Source organism: Strigops habroptila, chromosome 11 (genome assembly GCF_004027225.2).
Source record: "Strigops habroptila isolate Jane chromosome 11, bStrHab1.2.pri, whole genome shotgun sequence".
NCBI classification, from domain to species: domain Eukaryota; kingdom Metazoa; phylum Chordata; class Aves; order Psittaciformes; family Psittacidae; genus Strigops; species Strigops habroptila.
The window spans coordinates 23,912,730-23,935,113 of NC_046360.1; positions in this window are offsets into that span (position 1 = coordinate 23,912,730).

The window sequence follows — 22,384 nt, forward strand, 5'->3', positions numbered from 1 at the left end:
CTCCTTTCAGACTTCATATAGAAAGTCTATTTCAGCCTTCAGTCCCTTTGTTTTTCCCTTGCTGGCTGAATATCATCAGGAAAGAATATATTGCTGCTGTTAATATGATGGAGAAGTGCAGTAAGCATTCCCAGTCAGTGCATTTTCTGTTATTTCTTAAAGTTGAATTTAGGGTCCAGTGGAGTCCAGCAAAGCTGAGTGACTCATAGAGCTCATATTCTCTCTTTGCTGTTTTCCACTTGAAAACAATTGTCAGAAGTTTCTGGTTTCATGAGATATTTTGCAAATTACACACTTTTTATTGGTTTATATTGGTTACACACTTTATATTGGTTAAATTAAAATTAAATTACACACTTTATATTGGTTTTAAATGTTTTTCCTTGAATTGTAGTAGCAGGCAATTCTTGGGCTATTGATTAGTAATTGCATTGTTACCTATACCTGAAATTTCAGTGGTAATGACTGTAATTCTACAGACTTCATCTGGACTTAGTACTAGCTAGGGCAGACTGTCCTGATGATAATAACTTCCTTAATCGATAGCTTAATGAACTTTTATTTTGCATTTTAATTCGCTGAACAAGCTTCCAAATCTTTAGCCTGTCATTTTTATGAGACAAATTTCTCTCTTGTTTTAAAGTGGTTAAAACAACAAGGGGGGATGTTAGAATTTTGCAAGGGTTGCCATTTTGTTTGAAAACTCATTTTATTTCACAGAAGGCATTACTTGAACATTTTTATTTGCTTATTATTTAGCACAGTGTTTACTTCAGTTGTATTCTTTGCTTTACTGTGAATGCACATTTGATCTTTGCTATCGGTGGAGCTGATAGTTCATGATACTCAGTGTCCTTATTATACCTCACTGTACAGATAGCTCTTCCAGTGATGATTCTCCAAGCTTATATAGGATAACTGAAAACTGCTGCAGTTAGAGATTCTGACCTGTTTCTTTGTAAATGAGGTTTGTAAAAATTTCACCTTTTGAGGATTAGCACAGAAATGGCCTTGCATGCAACAGCGGTTTACACTGTATTTATATACATAGAGAAAAGTTAGCTTTCCTGGCAGTTACTCTGCTCTTTAGGAGTGCCAAATGAATCATCAGATTTCCATAGGTGTTCTAACTTGCAGTGTGCTCTTTCTGCACTAATGCTGCATCCACAGGCATGTTCGTGGTGACAGATATTTATTTTTAGCTGTGAAAAATCTTCAGAGGAAAAGTTTTCTAAATTGTTACACATTACAGGTCTATAGGGCAGCAAAATGTTTCATTTTTACCTGAGAGTGTTAACAATTTGGATACTCCACAGTATCTGTCAGTCACCAAATCAGTTTCCTTTTATCTTTCTTCCTCTGGCAACAAAACTAAACTTGTTAAAACACTTGTTGATTGTCATCAGGATAAAATACCACCAAGTGTACAACTAATATAACTTTCTTGGATTTTTACTAATTAATTCAATGATAAATTTGTCAATTCGTAATGTCCTACTTGAGTGATACACTATAAAGGAATTGTAGACAAACTGAGGAGACTGTGGAAAAAGGAATGGCAAAAGACTTAGAATGCATGCCTTGCAAGAGAAAACAAAATAAAGTATTACGTTGCTGGGTCAAAGAAAGAGAAAAAAAAAGACAATCCAACAAACAAACAAACAAACAAACAATAACCCCCCAAATTTGCAGTTTAAGCATTTGATGTGTGAAAGGTTTTTACAAAAATCATTTCTTCACGCTTAACTGGCAAAAGGACAAAATAAAATCAGGTTAATGTCCAGCAAAAATAATTAGGCTGGATCCTAACAATCTTGATCAGTAGGAATTGTTAAGCAATATAACAAGTTACTGAAGGATGTTCTGGGATCTCCTTCAGTGTTGGTTTTTAGGATAAGATGATACAATATCTGTCAGAGATGATCTTTACATACTTGTTCTTCCCTCTATGCAGAGCCTTTTAGTTACGGTAATTACTCCCTTTTGCTATTGCGTAATTTCTCTCCCACCTTTCTCAGGAGAGCAGTACCCCTTCATTTCTGCCAAGTCAATTACTTAAGTCAGAATTATTAAATAAACCAAGCGTGTGTTTCTACAATTCTTCATACCAAAGGTGGCAGCTTCTGGCCTGGATTTTGTCAACAGGGTTGACTACGTCTGCAAATACAGTCCGGAGGGATAGGAGAGTGTGTAAAGTGGCTCCTGGCTTTGAAGGGTCATCACATTGAAGTGACAAGGTATAGGAAAATAGTTGTGGGACTGCTGGCTTACCCAGCTGTAGGTATGGAATTTTTTTTATCTATTTCTGTGCTGCACCTAAAATAGAGATAATACATAACTACTTTGTGGAGTACCTGAGTTTCTCAGATGCTGCAGTACTGAAATCTTGATTTAACTATAAATTACTTTGGTCTCATTTTGTCATGTAATAGTTGCAGTCATGATTCTGTGACAGGAAAACAGGAATGGATGACTTTCTTTAAAAGAAGTTGAACAAAGAAAAGGCATTAAATTGCACTTGCAATTCAATAAAACCAAGAGAATGAAAATGCTCAATTAGATTTATACAGTAAAGCTGCTCCCTCAACAACAGTGCAAGAGGTTGAAATAGGTCACAGGCAGCCCTCCTTACATTGCTCAATAACATTAGAAGGATTAATCATTTATGGATTATCTCCTAGAAACAATGATCTGGTGCAGACAGGTAATCCAATCTCCTCTATCTTTCTAACCTGGTTTGCCGTTTCACGGGGGATTGTGGAAGGGTGGCAACTTTTTCTAGGAAGACATTGCCTGCCAGCTTGAAACATGTAAATTGCTGGAATTTGCATCAAAATAAGACAGCTCTTCTCTGACGAAGGTAGGTAGTGAAATTAGACAGGTAAAACTAACTTTTTTTTCACTAGAGCACACAGGTTTGGCTCAGAAATTATATCATGTTCACCCTTAGTTATAATCTGTCACTGAGCAGAGTAAAGAAAGAAATTTACCACTTATATAAATCAGAACTAGAGAGAAAACTTTATTCTTGGGACTCTGCATTTTGCATAAATGTCCAGTAATGTGTTCTTCCTGACTAAATTTGTCCAAAAATTTAAATACAACCTATTTTTAATACAAACCTTTCAGTGATCACAGCCTCTGTATGTTAGATGTTGGTGTACAGCCTGACTTGTTTTGATTTATATACTTAATGTAATATATAGGGCTTTGAGCATACATCTTTAGCCAGTTTTGTTATATTTTATCCAACAATAGATCCAAGGCCCGCTGCTGAACCATACTAGAACTGTACTATTTCCATTACTGAAAATGAACTTTATTGCAAATCTCCATTGTGGTAAATTATAAATTGGACAAAATATTGCAGTAGCAAAGGTTCATCATCAGGATTCTCTATTGTTTATTTCATTTTACATGTTGTTTCCATTTTACTGGCATAAAACATTAGGAAAAACAGTGCGCAATTACTATCACAAGGCAGAGCAGCCTGTTCTCCTAAGTCATCTTCTACGGATTACAGATTGCACAGTTAAAAAAAATGACAGTTAGATTATCAAGGTTCTGCTCTGTACAGAATTAAGAAATACATCAGGAATAATTGCGCATCACAGTAGATACCCAGAGCCTTGAGAAAGCTACTTTACTAGAACTATGTCAGTTTTTAACTCAGACAATTTTTAATTATTGAGTTATCTACATATTAGATATATCTACATATTACATATACCGTGTCTGTTTTATGGCATTATTGTGTGCTTATGTTTTTGTTTTCTTTAAACATCCTTTTGTGTCCTTTAAAGTTCCTGAGCCACTTCTGATACCTCTAGATATCTAGCCCTTTAAATATTAAGACTGTCACATAAAATTTAAAAGGTAGGTTTATATGCTTCTATATCTCTGAAACCTTGCTGTAAAATAGCAAGTCAGAATTCCTTTTTAATATTTTTAGCTGATCCTCCTGCAAAATATGCACATATCAGAGCAATCATCTTTAAAATAGGTTAGATAAATTTTTTATGACCAAATGTGTATTTTTCAATAGCTTTTTCTTGATGTGGTACAGTACTAATAAAGAAGATGCAACACAATTCTGAGAGTAAATAGCTTCTAGAGCTTTTCAGACATGACTGGGAACAAATATAATATAAAACGCCCAGATGATTTTGATTGCTTTTGATGCTTTTTAGGTTGCCCAGTGTCAGAGGGATGGGAATCAGAATGGGAATGGGAAACTTGCATTCCTTTCATAGCTTATTACACTACTTCAGCTCTCTGTACCTTCGTTTTCCCAGGCATAAAACGAGTATAATGTATTTACTCATAATTATAAATTTAATTGAAATACTTTCTTGAAGAGTAATAGGAACAGTAGGCATGATCCAGGGAAGAGCTGGTGGATTGCTGATGCATCTATCACAAGACCTTGGTAGAAGTTGCGGGCAGTAGCTGCACTAACAGCTGTCATCCTAAAGCTTCAGGCATGACCAAGGAGCAGGTTCAGGAACGCTGCTCCATGCTCTGGCAGGGTGAGTTCTTCAGCCACCCCCCTGCCACCTAAAGTCTTCTCTGTGTGCTCACCTGCCTAGTGGGGTTGGGCTGCAAACTGAGAAACACACACGTGCAGCTGGAGACCTAAGGCACGGCTCTGGTTAATTCTTAGTGTAAGCTCCTGTACCTCTTGCTCTTTGCTTTGCCATCTTTCTCCAGGGTGCATCATGTTGTGCACTACATTCTGCTTGTAACAGTTGCAGTCAAGAATCCATAAGGTGTTTCTGCTTTGAACTGAAACTCATAGGCAGACCCACCCAATTTGGGATGGGATGGCCTTCCTCCAGGGCGTAAGGAAGGCAGGCTAAGTGGAAGGAGTCACCATACTTGGCAAAAAGGGAATCTCAATTATATCATGACTAAGTAAATAAATTGGATGAGATCTTAACCTCTTATTTGGCTTCTTTTCACCAATTAAGCTCTGGCTGATGGAGAATTCTTTTGCTGTAGTCACTCAAAAGAGAGCCATAAAGCTGTCTGCTTAAGATCCTCTGGGTAGCCCTGTGGTTAAGATGTGTGAGGAATAGCATAGGAAGGGCGTTTCAAGGGGAAGACATTAACACACAGTTAAAAATCGTGGAAGTTTGTAACCAGACTAGCGCAGAGCCTAGTGTAAGAAACCGCTGTAGTTCAGGAAGGCCTAAGCGCTGTGATGGAAGTGCGATTGCAACCTTTAATTTTGGGACCTCATATCCTTTGACTCTGGTGTTAGAAAATAAGTGATCTGATTGCAATGAATTATTTAAACAATAACATATTGTTTAATTTCAAATGGGTTGTGTTCACTTACGTGCATAAAGCAAAATGGCAGTCAACTAGTAAAATATTTTCTACAAAATTCTGTGTACAAACTTTCCAAATTTTCATTTCAAAAATGAATGTAACTTTAGGGAATATTCTGCAAATTAGATTTCTTACTTTGGCATGTTTTCAAAGGAAAAAGTACTAACTAATATGTTGTGTGTTGAAACCATCCTCTGCATTCATAGTGTAATTTTTCCCCAGTGGTATTTCACAATAAAATTACTTTGCCTGTGGAATTAGTGTACTGAAATGATGAATCCTCAGAGCTTTTATAGGGGTGATACATTTTGTCAGGTAAGGATTGGAGAGCTGATGAGCATCTCCCCAGTAGATGGTAATAATCACAAAAATTATTTAAACACCTCTAGAGTAACAGTTTACAGGACAACCTTTAATAGATTCTTTCAAAACGCTCATGATCAATACAATGACTGTTTCTCATTTTCAAAATTATTACCACTTCTAAAGTCTATATAAGTTATGTGATTTTCAAAACAATTAAATTATCAGACTTTGAGAGCTGCAGTGTAAACAATGCATGTATGCAAAACCAGCTGAAGGACCACATCTCCTCTTGCTTTTTCCTTCTGGTGCGATGCCTTCCAGAGCTGGCCAGGTCAGCTGAGCTTTGCAGTGCCGAAGGTCTAAACAGAGTGCCTGCCAAACTGCCCAGCTCCTCCTCTACCTGTGAGTGCAATCTGTGGCATAGGAATTGGTGATGGGTAGGTCAAGCTGGCCATGTTTGCCTTTCCCCTACCCCTGTATGCATGTGTGCGCCCAGCGCTGGTCAGACAGACACAGGGATTTTTTAGGAGGCTTGACACTTCCATGACAAAACAGACCTGCCAACCAAGAGAACTGAGTTCCAGAAGTGATGAACTATGCTACAGGGCAGGAATCACCAGAGTCCCCTACTTACCCTAACAGAAAAAAAATTCAAAACCAGTTGCCAAAAATAGAAGGAAAAATTGCCTCTGTAAAATGTTTTCACTCTGAGATAAAGCTGGCATCTTTTTTGCCTTTTTCGGATTAAAGAAAATTCTCATCAGCTCAGTTTTCTTGACGGACTTGTCACCAGAATAACTGATGAGTGGTGATGTCTGGGAGGTGAGCTGAGTGTGGAGGGAGAGCTGTTGGTGTACCTGCAGTGTGTGGAAGGGGAGTGTAGGACCAGCCAAGAGAGAGGACACGCTGCTCCTGCTCTTTGCTTTAGCTCTCAGTAGCGAGAGTATCCACACAGGAGTAGCAGGGGAGCTCAGGCTGAAGGAAGGACTTAGCAGGCGAAGACAGCCGTGTCTTTGCAGTGTATTTATATATTTGTGTGGGAAGTGGACTGTTTGACTTTGGTTATATCATGTGCATATATTTTTTTGTAAGATTCTCCCATTAAGGTCTGCTTTGATTTTTCTTTTATTTAGACTCACTGTTAAATTCCAGCTAATGGGGAACTGGCCAAGAAGGCTGTGTAAACTTTTGATATTTAGCAATATTTAGCACTTTGGGGCCACCATGTGATTCATGAGCTTCTGTGGCATGAGAGCCAGGCAATGCTGTTGGCTTACAAACAGCCATGGGGAATGCTTAAGTTAAAGAAGCAATAATCTGTTATTCTTGCGCCTTTAGAAAATCTCCAAATTAATACTGTGTAATATCAGGGTTTTTACATTTACTGAACTTCAGATATGCCTTTTATAGGCCCTACCAGTACTTCATGGTGCTTGTTTAATGGTCACACTTCTGCGAAGTGCTCTCCATGGCTTAGTGGCACCATGCCAACTGCTGAGAGGTTTGAAGGGTAGCGACTGTTTGTTTTTAAATAACGAGAGACTTACTAAGTAAAATCCAGTGCAAGTGAAAGCTGATAACTGAAACACTGACTTTCGGAGGTAGACACGACTGCCAGTATAAGGACACTTCATCAAACACTTCGAGACAGAAAAAAATAAATGTACAATAATAATTAAGGTAATTGTACAAATGTATTTTGTTTGTTACCATCATGTCAGCAGAGCAGAGAGAGAAAGGCTTATTAAACTTACTCTAATCCCCATTAGTTTTTATAACCTTGACAAAGAATCAGAGAGGAAGCTAAAGAAATTGTCTGTGTCTATAAGTTTGTTTTTCATTTGCATCTCTAGCCAGAATTTAATGATTAATGTTTGCAAAAATACATTCCGGTATATAGGCTATTTGCAAACTGTTCACTGAGATTATTATTTAAAATATCTCTTAGTTGCCATTATAAGCAACATTATAGTAGTTCTTAAAAGGGCTCCAAAGCCATTCAAACATTCTCTGGAGGATATGCTAATCAGGCATATAATGTGATATCGAGATGAATTTATTCTTTTAAATTATACATAAAATGTGAATTTGCTATACTTTTGTTACCTGTTTCTCATTAGAAATAATCTAATACTAGAAAATTTTAGAAATACAGAAATCTAGAAAATACTAGAAAATTTTACCCTGTAAAATTATCAAAAGAGAGTATCTTGCTTATTTGTATGTAGCCAAAGGAATACCTTAGCAGCACAGCTTGTGTGTATACTTCTATTATAATCAGCGAAATGGTAACAGAGGAAAAAGGCATCACTAAAATGCAGATCTGTAGCAAGATCTTCTGTTAGTTCATGGGTTTTTGAAGCTTTTACAGTCTCCTTGGGGCCCATTTTTTTCTCATATTTCACCTGGAACTGCCCTTTTTATTGCACTTCCACTGAGCTTATGGAAGAGAGAAATTTATAAATATCCATAACTTATTTTACCAATGGGAAACTTTGCAAACATATGTCTGGCTCTTACGGGCTTCAGTCATCTGTGTAATCGGGGGAGCTGTTATCAGCCTTAGTCTGGATCTAAGTGACCCCGACTGAGCTCAGTGGTGGGCTGTCTAGGGCTGCTGGCTGGGCTGACCCTTACATCACAGTCATGATGACTGTGGTCACCCCAGTGAATGCCCACTGGTGCTAACATCGGTGCTGTTTAAGGGAGCATCTATATTTGTTCTCTGACTAGTCAGTAGCTGAGGTGTGTGCCTATTGGAAAATGTTCATTTTGTGACCTTTGACTTGCATCCAGAACCTATTTCAGACTTAACCTTTGGCTTGTATCTTGGTTTCCGACTCAGGCTTTCGACCTTTCATATTTAGCCTGACTGCTGGTCTTTGGATGCCAGATCACTTCTCATCCTAGCCTTGGATTCTGGTTTTGGATATTAGCTCTAACTGCTTATTGCAGCTTGGCACTTATATCTTATTTGTGCTTTTGAAATTTTCCTCTTAGGGCACCAATTGTACTTCTTACATTTCTTTTTTGGTCTTTATGTAAATGAGTCAAAACTCCTGTGATCAGAACAGCTCTGTTCTAAGTGCATCCTTTCTCTCATGGGTCATTAAACTGAGAATGCAGAGATGCTTGGACACTCCTCCAGGAATCCTTGATTCCTGCTCGACATGGGTAGTCACTTGATTGCCTTTGTGCTCACACTTCTCTGTAGGGTGGCTCCTGGCATCCATGCAGGTGGGTGGGTGCCCATCACCTGAGCCTCAGTCTATGTGGCCACAGGAAGCCCGCTTTATGGCTGGACATTCCAAAAAAACCAAAATGAGTGCAAGACTGATAAATCCCAGCATCCTGTTTGCTTCAAATCTGTTGCTGAGACACCAGCCTGTAAATTGGCTTATTTGATCAAATGTGTCACAATGAAAAACTATCCATAAATTAAAGTGAAATCAGTTAATTTTCTTCTAAGACATTTTATATGAAATTACAACAACCTCATATTCAAGGAAAATAAAAACAACCCCCAACATGCCTATATAGTATTTTCAGTAAAAACACCACAAAATTCTGCTGGTTTTGAAGGTCAGATGGCAAGCTTCATGTTCACAGTCATGACTACATGCTCACGTGAGTTTGTTTCTCTGGCTTTACAGGGAATGTTTGCATGAATAACTACTCCTGCAGAGTGAATAAAGGCATTTGCAATCTGGTCCCAGCTGGAAACTTATTTCTGAAGCCCGTTCACTCCCTTCATAAAGCACAGATTCTTTATTTTATCTTGTTTTGTATTAGTTCAAATCATTTGAGATCTTTGGTTTGATTGCTACTCCATTCCAAATCACTTCCTAATGGAAGAGATGTACATTTCAGAGCTCTTAATTCTTTCTGGACCTGTATTTGGAATAGAGATATTCTTTTTGTCTGGGAGGAGAAGGGTAATTGCTGCCTGCCTGGGTATCAGTTAATTAGCAGCCTCCTCACCAGTGGATGCTTGGCTAAATTCATTCCCTTGCCAAGTAATTTATTAAATAACTACAAGACTATTCGGGCAGCCCCAATAGTATTTTATAACAAATCTCTAATTGGTATATTTAATGGCAAAAAAAGATGTAAAGAAATACAGGGCATATATTCTCAATTGGAGATCTTGGATCACAGAGCTCAGTGAATTAGATCCAGTTGTTCCTCAAGTAAGGATGTGGCATAATTTCGGGAGAGTTATTGGCTCATTTCTTTCACGCTTAATGCAATCTTGGCCTTCTTGGGAATGCAGCATAACATTACAAACAGAAATCACTGTACTAGCCTTAGGAAGGCTGCTTAGATAGGGAGAATCAGCTCCACTAAGTGCTGATGCTTGTTCAGTGGCTTGGGAAATCTATGAAGGAAATGCATGATAAACCTTTTGCTTCGCTCGCCTGTCACATCTTCTGTGGTGCGGCTGTCCATTAACATGCCACCGGCTCAGCAGGAGTGCTGGGGTCTGCCCAGATCACTTGGTAGCTGTCAAGTGGATAAGACAAGCTTTCTGGGGAATGTACAAAGATAATTACAGGAAGGTGAAGTTAAATCACATACATGTGCTGCACCAAGAGCTGTGAGCAAAGGAGGCTTTATTCTGCGGTACGGAGACCAGATGGGCTCGGTGACTGTTCTTTCGGTTTCTGGGGGAGAATTCAGTACATATGGTCTGGAATCAACACTTCATTTTGTCAGTTCAAGTCACACCACCACACTCCTTTCCTCCTCTCCCCCCCTTGAAATTGTTGTTTTATAAACAGATAATCTACTGGTGAGTGTGAGGAGGTATGTAAGGCAGCATTTTGAAATTTGCCAGCTCTTTATCCCTTTTGCTGAACCCCTGCTGGAATCCAAAAGCCCAAGTTCTTTTCTTCTCTTTCCCGCAGGGTAGAGACAGCTGTTATTTTGAAAAGAGAGGCTATGTACCATAGTCATTCTTCTCTGCAATTTCAAAAAAGCACAAGCTTTCTGTTACTCGAATGCCTTAGATAATTTGCTGTTTATATGTTTATAATATATTACTGTATAAATTGTGAAAGTGGAAGGTCAATGGATTCAATGGTTAGGTCCAACCCTGTTCTTTTATGACCAGTCGTTGCAGCATATCTAAGGTATCTTAGTACACAAAAGGTACACACAGGTATTTCCTGTGTATATTTACTTAATGAGTAATACCGATGGTCAATTTTAATGCTGGGTTGTGCTAACTGGGCAGGAAAACACTCCAGTTTTCAGTTACTCCCTTCCAATACATGGTTCCTACAAAACTGACACACGACTGTTAAAACATTATTCTATACAGCATTGCAGTTCATCTATTGCAGCCTTTCTGCAGGGAAAACAGGGATTAACTCCATATTTTAGTACACTGAATAATTTAATGTGCTGCAGAAGATTAATTTGAAGAAAGCCCTTATTGTGAAATAGTAGGTAGACAAGCAAATGTAATAAAATTGGTGACCTGGCTTGATAACTCCAGTTTAAATGCATATGACTATTTCATGGTATGGTCATATAGAAGAATTTAAAAACTCTGTAGTCTATTTGATACAATAATTTACATTTTAGTTTTACCTAGAACTTTTCTGACACATTTTGAATTTGTGTCAAATCATGAAGCTTTGTATTTAATGAAATGTGTATGGCACAAAGAAATGAACTAGCATTTTAGATATTTGTATATAATAGGCAGAGACCTAAATGATAAGTTTTGATGTCTGTTAGTTTTTCTTTAAGTAAACATCTCCCCATTCTTGAGAGGTGTTTGTAGCAGGGCAGTGTTGCTGTTGTTTCATCCTGCAATTTTAGAATATTAAAGCAGTAAATAGCACAGAAAATAATTATTTTTTCTTTTCCATTTTTTCCTTTTTTTTTTTTTCTTTTTTTTTGTAATGGAGGCAACTAACTCACACCGTAGCCAAAATGTGTTGAAGAACAGGGCTGAAACATTGCACTGTCCTCTTGTTACAGATCAGAAGTCATGGGTGTGGACAACACAGACCAGGTCATCTTTGGGCTCTGACAGGCTTGACCTCGAGTCAGCTCAGAAGGTTTTTCATATGAGTAGGAGAACAGAAGTAGTCTTACAGGTTAAGGAGAAGCAGAACCTTGTGGTCCTCTAAATAATTTTTTAATTATTATTATTGTTTAAAAGAGTAGTTAGTTTTCAAGGCAGAAGAGGTTAGTAATGATCTTTTAAAACAATGGTGATTCCTTTCTTATTGGTAAAGAAATCTCCTTACTGCAACGTTATTAAAGCCTATTAGCATGCTTTTAGCTGAATGATTAAGTGAAATTAGATAAAGAATCACACTGAATTCAGAAAACTTTCAGATGGTGGTGCCAGTTTGCTCTTTATGAAGATCCGAAAGACTGTCATCAGTGCGGTTACTGTTGCAGCACTTGTATCTCACTGACAGCTGGAGCTGCTCTCTTGTTTTTGCAAAACTAGCTGAAGTTTTATTTCATATTGTTTTGTTTACACTGTCCTGATGCACACTTCCAGGTATTTCAGCACCATATATGAAATCATTAGTTTGAGAAAAACAATTTCCTTGTATTCCTTATGTTGTATAAAATATGCATGTTGCATTGTGGACTCTGTAACTCAGTTTTATTTCTGATATCTTAGAAAGCACACCTATAACTTGTGAGATAAAAAAGTCATCAAAGCTGTCATTGACCACTGCACTCAGGCTTTGACTTTTCCTTTGTATTTCCTATTATTCATTAGTAATGAATATGCTGACTGATCTCACGTACACTTTATGATGCACAGACACTCCGTATGTATGAGAAAGACCTGCCAAACTTAGGAGTCTTTTTTATTTTTTTTCTCCAGTGAATTGATTATCTTCATAGTCCTGCCCCATATCTCTTTTTTTCAACAAGATCTTTCTACATGGCAGGGGATCAAAGGTGCCTTTAAATTAGCCTGTTTCCCCAGCTAGGGCGTCAGCCTTCAGATGGTGTTGGTTTAGCATCTGCTAGAGGGTTGGATGTGAGAGGTTTTCCAGCTGCACTCAGAATCACAATAGAAAATCTGGAGTTTGGAGGATAACACAGTAATAGGTACTAAATAATTTGACATACATTTCTGACTTGTAGGTCATTTAAGACTTTGAAACTAACTAACTGAGTAAAAACAGGTGATGTGGAAGCTCTGTTTGGAATAAAAGCAACTTTTATGTGCCTTTAGCAGTTCACAAGGAAGCAGCTTGTAAAACAATGAGTATTTGTTCATATCTTTTCAGGAATGACACCGTAATTCCTTTTTCTGTTAATATAAAATATTGACTTAAGAAAATGCTCACTGTGTTAGCTTTCAAGCACCTTTAAAATTCATAGTCTCTGATTTTGGTGTAGGCACTAAATTAGTAGCAGCTACTTCTAGTCTCTTTTTTTTCCCTCCCTCCCTGATACAGACGACAGACACAGGTTGTATAATTTATAAAACATGTGCAAGCGCAGAAACATTACTAAAAGTCAGGGCAGCTTCACGTAGTTCTTTTTAATTTTACTGTTTCTTTGAAAGCTAATGAGAACAAAAATTTCCAAAAAATGTAAATGCAGAAAACGTAGAAAAAAGAATTCTTACCATTTGAGAATACCTAATTAAAAATATCTCCTAGTAATATGAAAGAAGTACTTGATATGGAAAAAAATTCAAAACATTCTAAAATAAAATTGAATATTCTATTTCAATATTTCCATTTTTGGTTTGGACCCTTTTTCATGTTCAAACTTTTAGATATTCAAATATTACTGGAAAAATATTTCAGCAGGGCCTGGTTGATATTTCCATATTTAATGACAGTGCAATCCACATTTTACTAAACTTTTTAGGGTTTCAATATTTTGTATCCACTTAGGATGAAAATAAATTTTGAATTTCCAGAAGGATAGACAATTTATTACTCTAACTAAAGGGGGTTTGCCACAGAGCTGCTAAAGTAAGATCTGTGTCCTTATTACACAAAGCAGTGCTCTTCCTCTTGCAGCCTTGACTATCAAAGCATGAGAGCTGTCAGTTCAGAAAAAATGTGTAGCACATAAAGAACTGTGTATCAGTGGCACATTGTTTAAAATCAAAGGAACTAAAGAAAACAAAAAACCCCAAACAACCCCAAACATGTTTCTTTTCCCCTTAAAACTAAATTAAAAAAATGTTAATTAACCTTCGGAGACATCAGTAACTTCAGAAAATTATGGCTTTTCTGGGCTTTTTATCGGTGGAAAGCCTTTGGCCTCCAAATACATAGCACAGAAGTGTTTTTACAGTTCCAAGGGATTATTTAAAGAAAAAAAGACATTGTATCAAGAATTTTAGTCTCACTGAAGTCTGTGAGCATTGGATTAGGTCCTTAGATCTGGTTACGTAAACATTTCTGTAACATCTTTAGACAGTAATGTTTGGACTGTTACTATAGACTACTGCAGTGCTTTTCATAGTGTAATGTTTTAATGCCTCCGCTTGAAGAGCTTATAATTTATTTTCCACCTGATCTATCCTCTTCCCACATTAACATATACACTGGTATTTAAAAGCATCACTCTTTCCTCTCTGTACTCACTGAAATATGTGAAACAGCTGCCTGAGGTCTGAAAAAATGTAAGAATGTGTCTGAGCCTCAGTGATCCTTAACTCATAGGACAGGTTATCTTTTGCATTTTGTATTGCAGTTATTGCCTGTTTACTTGTGGGTAAGAACGGGTTATGCCTAGTGAGTGGATAAATATAGCCACCCATCTGAATGCTGCCTTGAAGACTTTCAACTCATTTTCTCTTTTTCTTACTCTCTATAAGCTTTATCCTCATATAAATAGTCAGTGCAGTCTAAGGTCCTTGCCCAAGAATACTTAACCCCACTGAAAAACCTTGCTTCAGGTGCTATCTGGGGCTTCAGTGACTCAGAAGGGTTGTGCCAGACTTTGCAGGGGAGGCCTGGAAGCAGAGGACTATGAAGCACTTTGTTTTGATTCAGGGAGCTGTATGGTCAGATACAAGATGAAGACAATACTCATCATTCTGGTGTCCTCTTAGAAGGAAATGAGGACCACCATTTTAAAAAGACCTGACTCTTCTGTTAATTCTGCATACTTATAACCTAATATTTCCAAAAATGTGTATCTCTAACAGGGTAGTGTTAAACAAAGGGAGCAAGTTGATCTGAAAAGAGTGAATAATAGATGCCTTGTGTCAGAACTGCTGAAAGATTGCACACTGACAAAAGTGAAACGTGGTCCCCTGTTCATTGTTCGTTCATTCTATACTCCTGTGCCATCTGTTACGCGAGCACAGTGATGTGCCAAATCATTGCATCTCAAAAGCATGAGCATTTTGCACAAAGGAAAAAGACTGGGAATGCCAGGAAAATGATTTTGAATGTGTGACCTCTATCTTGTGCAAACAGCATGCCCTTCCCCGATAACACATGCAAGCAAGGGAGCAGAGTTCCACCTCTTCTCTGACAAATGACACTACATTTTATATTGTAACATTTTATATTATAACATGCATGCAAGTCCTGATAGACGTATGACACAGCTGTGGGTCTTAAGCTACAATATTATTACTTACTACAGTGAAAATAATTTCTTTGCCACCAAATTAAACTGAATGTGTGGACATGTTTGTTTTAATACCGCCTTTAATTCCCTTTTCTCACTACAATCAGAGCTCTCATATGATAAGTAAATATAATATAAAAAAATATAAAAAATATAATTTTTCCATGTTCACCAGTTGCACTGCTTTAAGAATGATGCACTAGACTTTCTCCAACACTCAAACATAGATTATGAAGGATGCACAGCTGCCCTTTCTCAAGAGTTGCTGAAAGTACATCACAGTCCAAACCTGCACTCATTTATGAAGTCAAGGTAGATGCTACCCTAACAAAGTCAATGGGATTAGGTGACCTATATAATTGTTATCTTACAGTCTTTGTTATAACTAATTCTGAACAGCAGAACTAAGTGCCTTCTTTTTTTGACTTACTGGAATTCTTCAAATCCTCATAAAACTTTACTGAGATAATAATAGCAATCATACATTGCACAGATAGTGCAGTTAATCTCTAAGTGCTTTTTAAAGATAAGAAGCATTTTCACTGATGCTGAAACAAAATTAAATGGATTGTGCAAAGTCGTTGTTCTTTTTTCTATGCAAGTAATCACATCTGCTAAAAACTTAAAAAAATATAAAAATAACTAATACTGTAATTCTATACACACTTTAACATAGCATCAGCTAGCTCTGTTGCTGCAAGAAGTGGTCCTAAACCTCTCCAACTTTATCTATGAGCTGATCTGTAGGAACAGAGATTCTCACAGTTTGGAAGAGACTTCAGGAGGTCACCCAGTCCAGCCCCCTGCTCAAAGCAGGCATCAGTACTGATCTCAGATGAGAATGCTTAGGGCTTCGGCCAAGTTAAAACTGACCCACCATCACATCTTAGTTCTTTACTCAGTTCTTTACTCTGGGTCATTCTGCACCTGTATGGGTACCCATATTTAGACTGAGAAAGGAGCAGATGGGCTGAAACAGAGGGGCGAGTTAGGTGGTTCTTTCAGTGGCAGTACTAATTTATGCTACCCTACAATATAAGGCTTACTGTTGGAGTATAAGAGATAATTTGATTCTATGCTCAGTTCTGCTTTCTTCTTGTATCTGGGCATTTGTTGGAGCAACAGTCTCAACTCTGAAAGGAAGAAGGAAAAAGAGTACTCTACACTGCTTGAGAGAAATCTCCTACATTAGTGGCACTTTCCACTCCCCACACCAGTCCAAGCAGACGTATTTTCATACATTCCCTACATGAAGACTGATATCAGCTGTTCAGATGTAATATTTTTGTGTGTTCTGCCTCTTCTTCGTAGCTTATTTATTTCCATTGTACTGCAGCATAAATTAACTTAAATTACCATATTAATACTTAGCCTTCAGGATCTTTTAGGCCATTCACAGTAGTTTCATAACAATGTATCTCACTGAGCAGTCAGTGCTATTCCCTTTCTATTACACCATCTTAATGAGAGAAAAGATAGTTCTCCTAGCTTAACTTCTTGCATCATACTTTGGAAGATACTGTTTATTCTTGACATTTGAAGGTATCTTAGGATGCCGTCCTTGAAGCCTGTGCTTTCCTTTTCACTGCATTCTTATTGTGTCTGTCTGTGCTTTAAGTTTTATGCTCTGCCAAATTTTAGCCTGGAGTGACAGCAGAGAAATGAGCATTATAATGAAAGTGCTGACAAACCCTCAGCCGTAATGACGTGAATGGTGCAGCTATCATTTCAGTTTGCTGTGTTCTTTACTTTAAATCTTTAATGCTATTTTCTCCTTTTATCCTATGTTGAGCAGTGGGATTACTCAAGTGGTTTATGGCTTAGAAGTTGTGCAGTTAAGTGAGTTGTTCAGTGGGGTGGAAGGACTCCTCTCTGGGGGCCACCTTGTTCATTTTAGAGGTGTGCAAAAGTTTAAGGTTTGAGGAGGAAAACTGCTGTTAGCAAAATGCTCAATATTGCATTGCTATTCCAGCACTGCCATCAACTTTGCCCGCTGTGACCACTCACTAATGACACCTTATTTTATATACCTCTGTCTGAGGTAAGGTCAGTGCCCTCTAAGGTGGAAGAAACAGAGCATTTTGTGTTGTAAGGGGAAAAGAGCAAAGCCCTAAAAGTGAGAAAATATAGCTTGTAGTAAGGAAGTGTTAGTTGATGATGTTGGCATTAATATTTTAGACTGTAAGTCATTTGAAGCAGGATGTCTGCATTCCTATGTGTATGGATGCTGTCCGAAACATTTTTGACATTACCACAGCACAAATAATGCATGGACTAGATATGAATCTGCACTGAAGTGCCCACTCGCTGTCTGTGTGTAGCTGATGTTGCAGCAGTGGAAGTAAGGAGCCTGTGGAGTTTCCCACTGATTTCAGTGAAAGCAGAAACAATTTTTCAAGAGGCCTTTTGGATTAGATCTCTAGCTTTTCTAGAATGGCAGAAGTCCTTTAATCTTGAATATGGTCTGCCATTTTATACTAGACAAGGGTTTGGCTCTGAGAATTGCATCTGCCTGACAATATAAGCCTAATTCCAGTAGGATGCAGTCACTGTGTAGGTGGGTGTGTGGCTCTTGCTGCACCATGTGACCAGGTAATGCTGAAGAAGAGAGGAACTATAATCCCTTTAGCTCCACCATGTATCTTCCCATGGTGACTGAGATTAACACTGTATTAATTTGAACAAAATAAATACAGTATGCATATACTAAAATAAAACAAGATGTATCTGCAGAGAGATGTTAACAGCCTACAGACATTGACTGACATGAGCCTCATGAAGCTCAGTCCCATTTCCCCACTGGGGAAATTAAATTCTCATCTTTGGACATGGAGAAGATTTGACTGGGCAAGGCCATGAGCACCCTGCTCTAAGTTGGTCCTGCTCTGAGCAGGGGATCCCACCAGGTGACCTTCAGAGATCCTTTCCAGATGATATTGTTCTATGAATCTGCTCTATTAAAAGCAAGATTAGTTTTGAAATCATTGTCATTTTTGTTGTGAATCTGAACTTCTGAACCAGTGGGCACTTAGACCTGCCTAGAGGGAGATTAATAGCTCTGGCAGGATCACTGAAGGAAGACCCTTCAAGTGTGTTGTACCAGCACCAGATTATCTCATTGCTGTCAGAAAAGTTAGGCTACAAACCTTCATTTGATCTCCTGTGCTGCCCTGTCACTATGAGATCTGTATTTCTTTCATTCTTTATTATGATCTTTGAATCAAAATGTTTATGCCTCAAGAATTCACCTGCTTTGTCTGAAATCACCCCACTTTTCCTTTGCTTTACTGTGTGGAAATTATGTTGATTCATAGAGAAGAGATTACTGTGCATTGTACCTGCCTTTGCTCTCATTTTCTTTTCTGCTTTTAACATGTGACAGCGTTGTATTGCAGGCCTTGCACCCACTTCTTAGGCCCTCTGGGGTACGGTTTGGATTGTTCCTGGAATCCTGTTACACAGCAGATGCGGCTGCCCCAGGGAACACTGCTGCAAGCTGCTTTCCGTAAGAAACAGCAGAAACTCTTCAGATCACTGTCTGTCTCTAACTGCCTTCAGACTTTCAAGATTTCACTACCTAAAGAAGGCACACAGGCACGCTGTCTATACAACTGGGTGTAACATTTGGTTTCTTGGGCTGACAGCTACCACCAGTTATTCATTAATAGTTTTTTGAGGGACAACGCTAATAAGAGTAAGAACAGCAGCAGTGGGGGTGGTATCATGATTCTCTGAGTCAGGTTTGAGTAAAGAAAGTAAAAAATCATAAGAAGAAGCTTCTGAGAATCAGAATTGCAAAATAGGTGATAACAGCCTTCTCTGGATTATGTCTGACTTCAGCTAACACAGTTTTCTGTATTTCTGGGATCTTCACTCATAATATTCTGCTGGACATAAACCATATGAGCATTAGAAAGTTTACAGGAAACAATCCAAGTAACCTGCTTGCTTTATTTTGGTTTGCCATCATTGTACTCCAGAGCAGACCAAAGCAGATGAAAAGAAGTCAGAACTTCTGGGGTTTTATTCTTACCCTAGACCTTTAATTACAACAAACACTGTTTCATGCCTCATTGCCTCATCTTACCGCCACGTAAAATGTGGATGTTTTTATTTATGTTAAAAAGGAGGATTAGAAGGTTAATCCTTTCATCTTTGTAAAGAATTTTGAAATATTTAGAACAAGATCTGTGAGTCTAAAGGTTTGCTGTTCAGGAGCATGCTGTGCTGGATGACAATGGTAACAAAATCCAGATGTGTTTTTTTTGTGAATGCTTTTCTGGACTCTTATTTTGCAGCATGACATAAAGAGTTCATAAAGAAACCTTGGCAGAAAATGCAGTTATACAGCACCTCCAGAACAGATATATAATTGTCTCAGTAACCTGAGAATACAGGTACAGGAGACAGATAAACATATTCTCTTGAATGTACAAACAAAATTATGCAATGATTAGTAAGACTTTAGTGTTAAGCATTATTCTGATTTCATTATGATTGCTCCTTGAGACACAGATATGGGCTGAAATATAATAAATACTGATTTCTTGAGTGTCTAGTATACTCTGACAAAATTTTCAAAACCACTAGCATAACTAGAATGTAATAAATTCTAGACTTTTTGTTCTTTGTAACACTTCTCCAAATAGCTGATGCGAAGTTCAATGCATCAAGTCAAGAGGGAAGCTTTAGAAAACTGAATATATATGTTCTGCCCAAGAAGCCACACAATTTTCCATCCCTGAATACAGAGGCAATATTTGACGCAAGACATTCTGGTATATATGGCAACATCTAAACCCATATTGGTTTACTGTATATGTGACTTAGCCAGCCAGCCGTGGAAAGAAGTGCCCTGCAGAGATGGCCAGGTACGCAGGTGTGCTCTCAGCCACCTCTGCCCAGGGACCAGGGATGGTAAGAGGAAACTAGATTTTCGTTTTCAGAGGGACTGCGGCAAAGAACTGTGGGAGACAACAGACCATTCATCTGCTTCTCTGTCTTGGGGCTCACTCACCAACTTTAAGCGCTGCTAAAACTTGCCGTAACCAGTTTAGCTCGGTTCCCTTTTCCACACTTAAATGTATGTATTACATCATCAGCAAGTCTGCATTCTATTCTGAGAATTACTTTCCTGCAGATTTCCCTATGGAGAGCTAACATGTATCTTGCGGGGAGAAAAAAGTGTCAATGTCTGACACATTACATTTTCTTCTATTTTTGCCCTTCATTCGCGTACAGCAAGAGGCTAAAAATTGTCAAAGATATTTGTTGCTTGTCACTCTTATTTGGGCATGAACATACACATACACCCCTACACAGAGTCATGGATACTTTTAATTTTAAAATGGTAGGAAAAGGGTTTATATCCTTGTTTATCCTCTAGGCACTGTGCTCTCACTTCTCTTTTGATGCTGATGGGAAAGAAGCTTATTAATGAGCTGGTTCAATAGACTTGCTAAAAGATTTTCTTCATAATAAAGGAAAAAAGCCCAAACCTCTTTGAAATTCCATCATTGACTGAAATTACATCACTGATTTAGTCTTTATTTTCCAAATGACTAAGCATCTAATTTTTATACAAAATAAAAATTCTTGTCAAGAAAAATTGGTCACAGTTCAGATGTTTTCTAACAAGACATCAGCTGCATCATTAGTGTGGTTTTCCTCTCTAAGCTGAGCATCAGCTTATAGGAGAAAGAAGTGATATGCTGAGCTCCACATTCTTCCTCCTTCTCTGATCTGCATATCATGCTCCATTGCTGTGGTACATTAATTCTCTCATGACCCAGCCATTCATAAGTTAGCTCTCTCATCATCAGTACAGAGCGTACAGAATTACAAACTTAAATAAGGGAAAGATCTTGCAGGTCAGCCCACTCCATTTCCTCACTGGTATGAGATAGTTCTATGACACCTGGAGTCTACATATGCCTCTCTGCTAATGCAAATCCATTTGTGTGGACTAGAAGTAAAAGAGAGAAGCAAGAAAGATGTGCTTATGAAGGAGCAGGGAAAACCAGTGGCACTGAGTTTCCAGGTTACTCTGGTGGCATAGGTGGAAGCTGGGACAACCACCACTGAGATTCTTACTCCCTGAAGAGTTTGAGACTCTTCTGTCTCTCCAGTGAAGAGGTGGTATCCTTCTATTTAGAAGTATTTCTTCCAAGGAAGAGCCCTCCTGTGCTTTCCCCACAGTTTTCAGTGCAGAAGGACAGAAAAAGAATTCCTATTGTTCAGAACATTTAATTTCAACAAATATATATTTGATAGGTGAGAATCAAGCTTTATACGTGTCCTGTATAGATTTAAATAAAATACATTCATTTATCTCAAATGTTATCCCAAATGTTCTAAAGTTACATACAGTTGTATGGCAAATTTTGCTTTCAGGATCTTTTTCTGGTTTATGTGAATCAGTGTCATATAAATTCTATTTGCATTGGTTTTAAAGACAACCTTGCTTACACTTTTTTTTTCTGCACAAAGCCTTGCAACATTGTGACAGCTGGTGTATTTACAGGCATAAACCCTTCCCAGACAATGTAGTCAGATGAAGGCAATCTAGCAATTTTATAGAGGAAAATCTTCACACAACTATTTGTCTTCTGAAACATAATCCCTTTAGTTTTTGTGCTTAGAAGGTCATTTGATAAATTATGTGTTGACCTTGTCTGCTTTTGCAGCTCTCAGATCCACTGTTGTACCACACACTGTATGCAGTGAGCAAAAGCGTTTGGAATGCTGTATTGTGCTCATCCAAATGGCGTGTAATTTTGGGCTCAAATTTAACAGAATAAACCCACATAATTTTCCTAATGCTGCCATACTTTAATATAAAAGGTTTAATGCTTTATGCTTGAGAAAATGTAAAAGCTTAAACTCTGGTTATATCTTCTGCACCCATTTTGTGGTATATTGACCTAAAACCTCACAGAACATGATTGTTCAGCTTTCAAATCACTCCTATGCTCCTGGGTCGTAAGAGTGAAAATGTATTTTGACAATGCCATTGAAGTTATACACCTCGCAACTTACAAATACCTGTCGACAAATATCTGTTTCTCTGTGGAGCTGTGCTTTATTACTGTGTGTTAATAGATGACATAAAATTATTTTCTGTGAGTAGCCAGTGACAAAAAAGATTATTCTA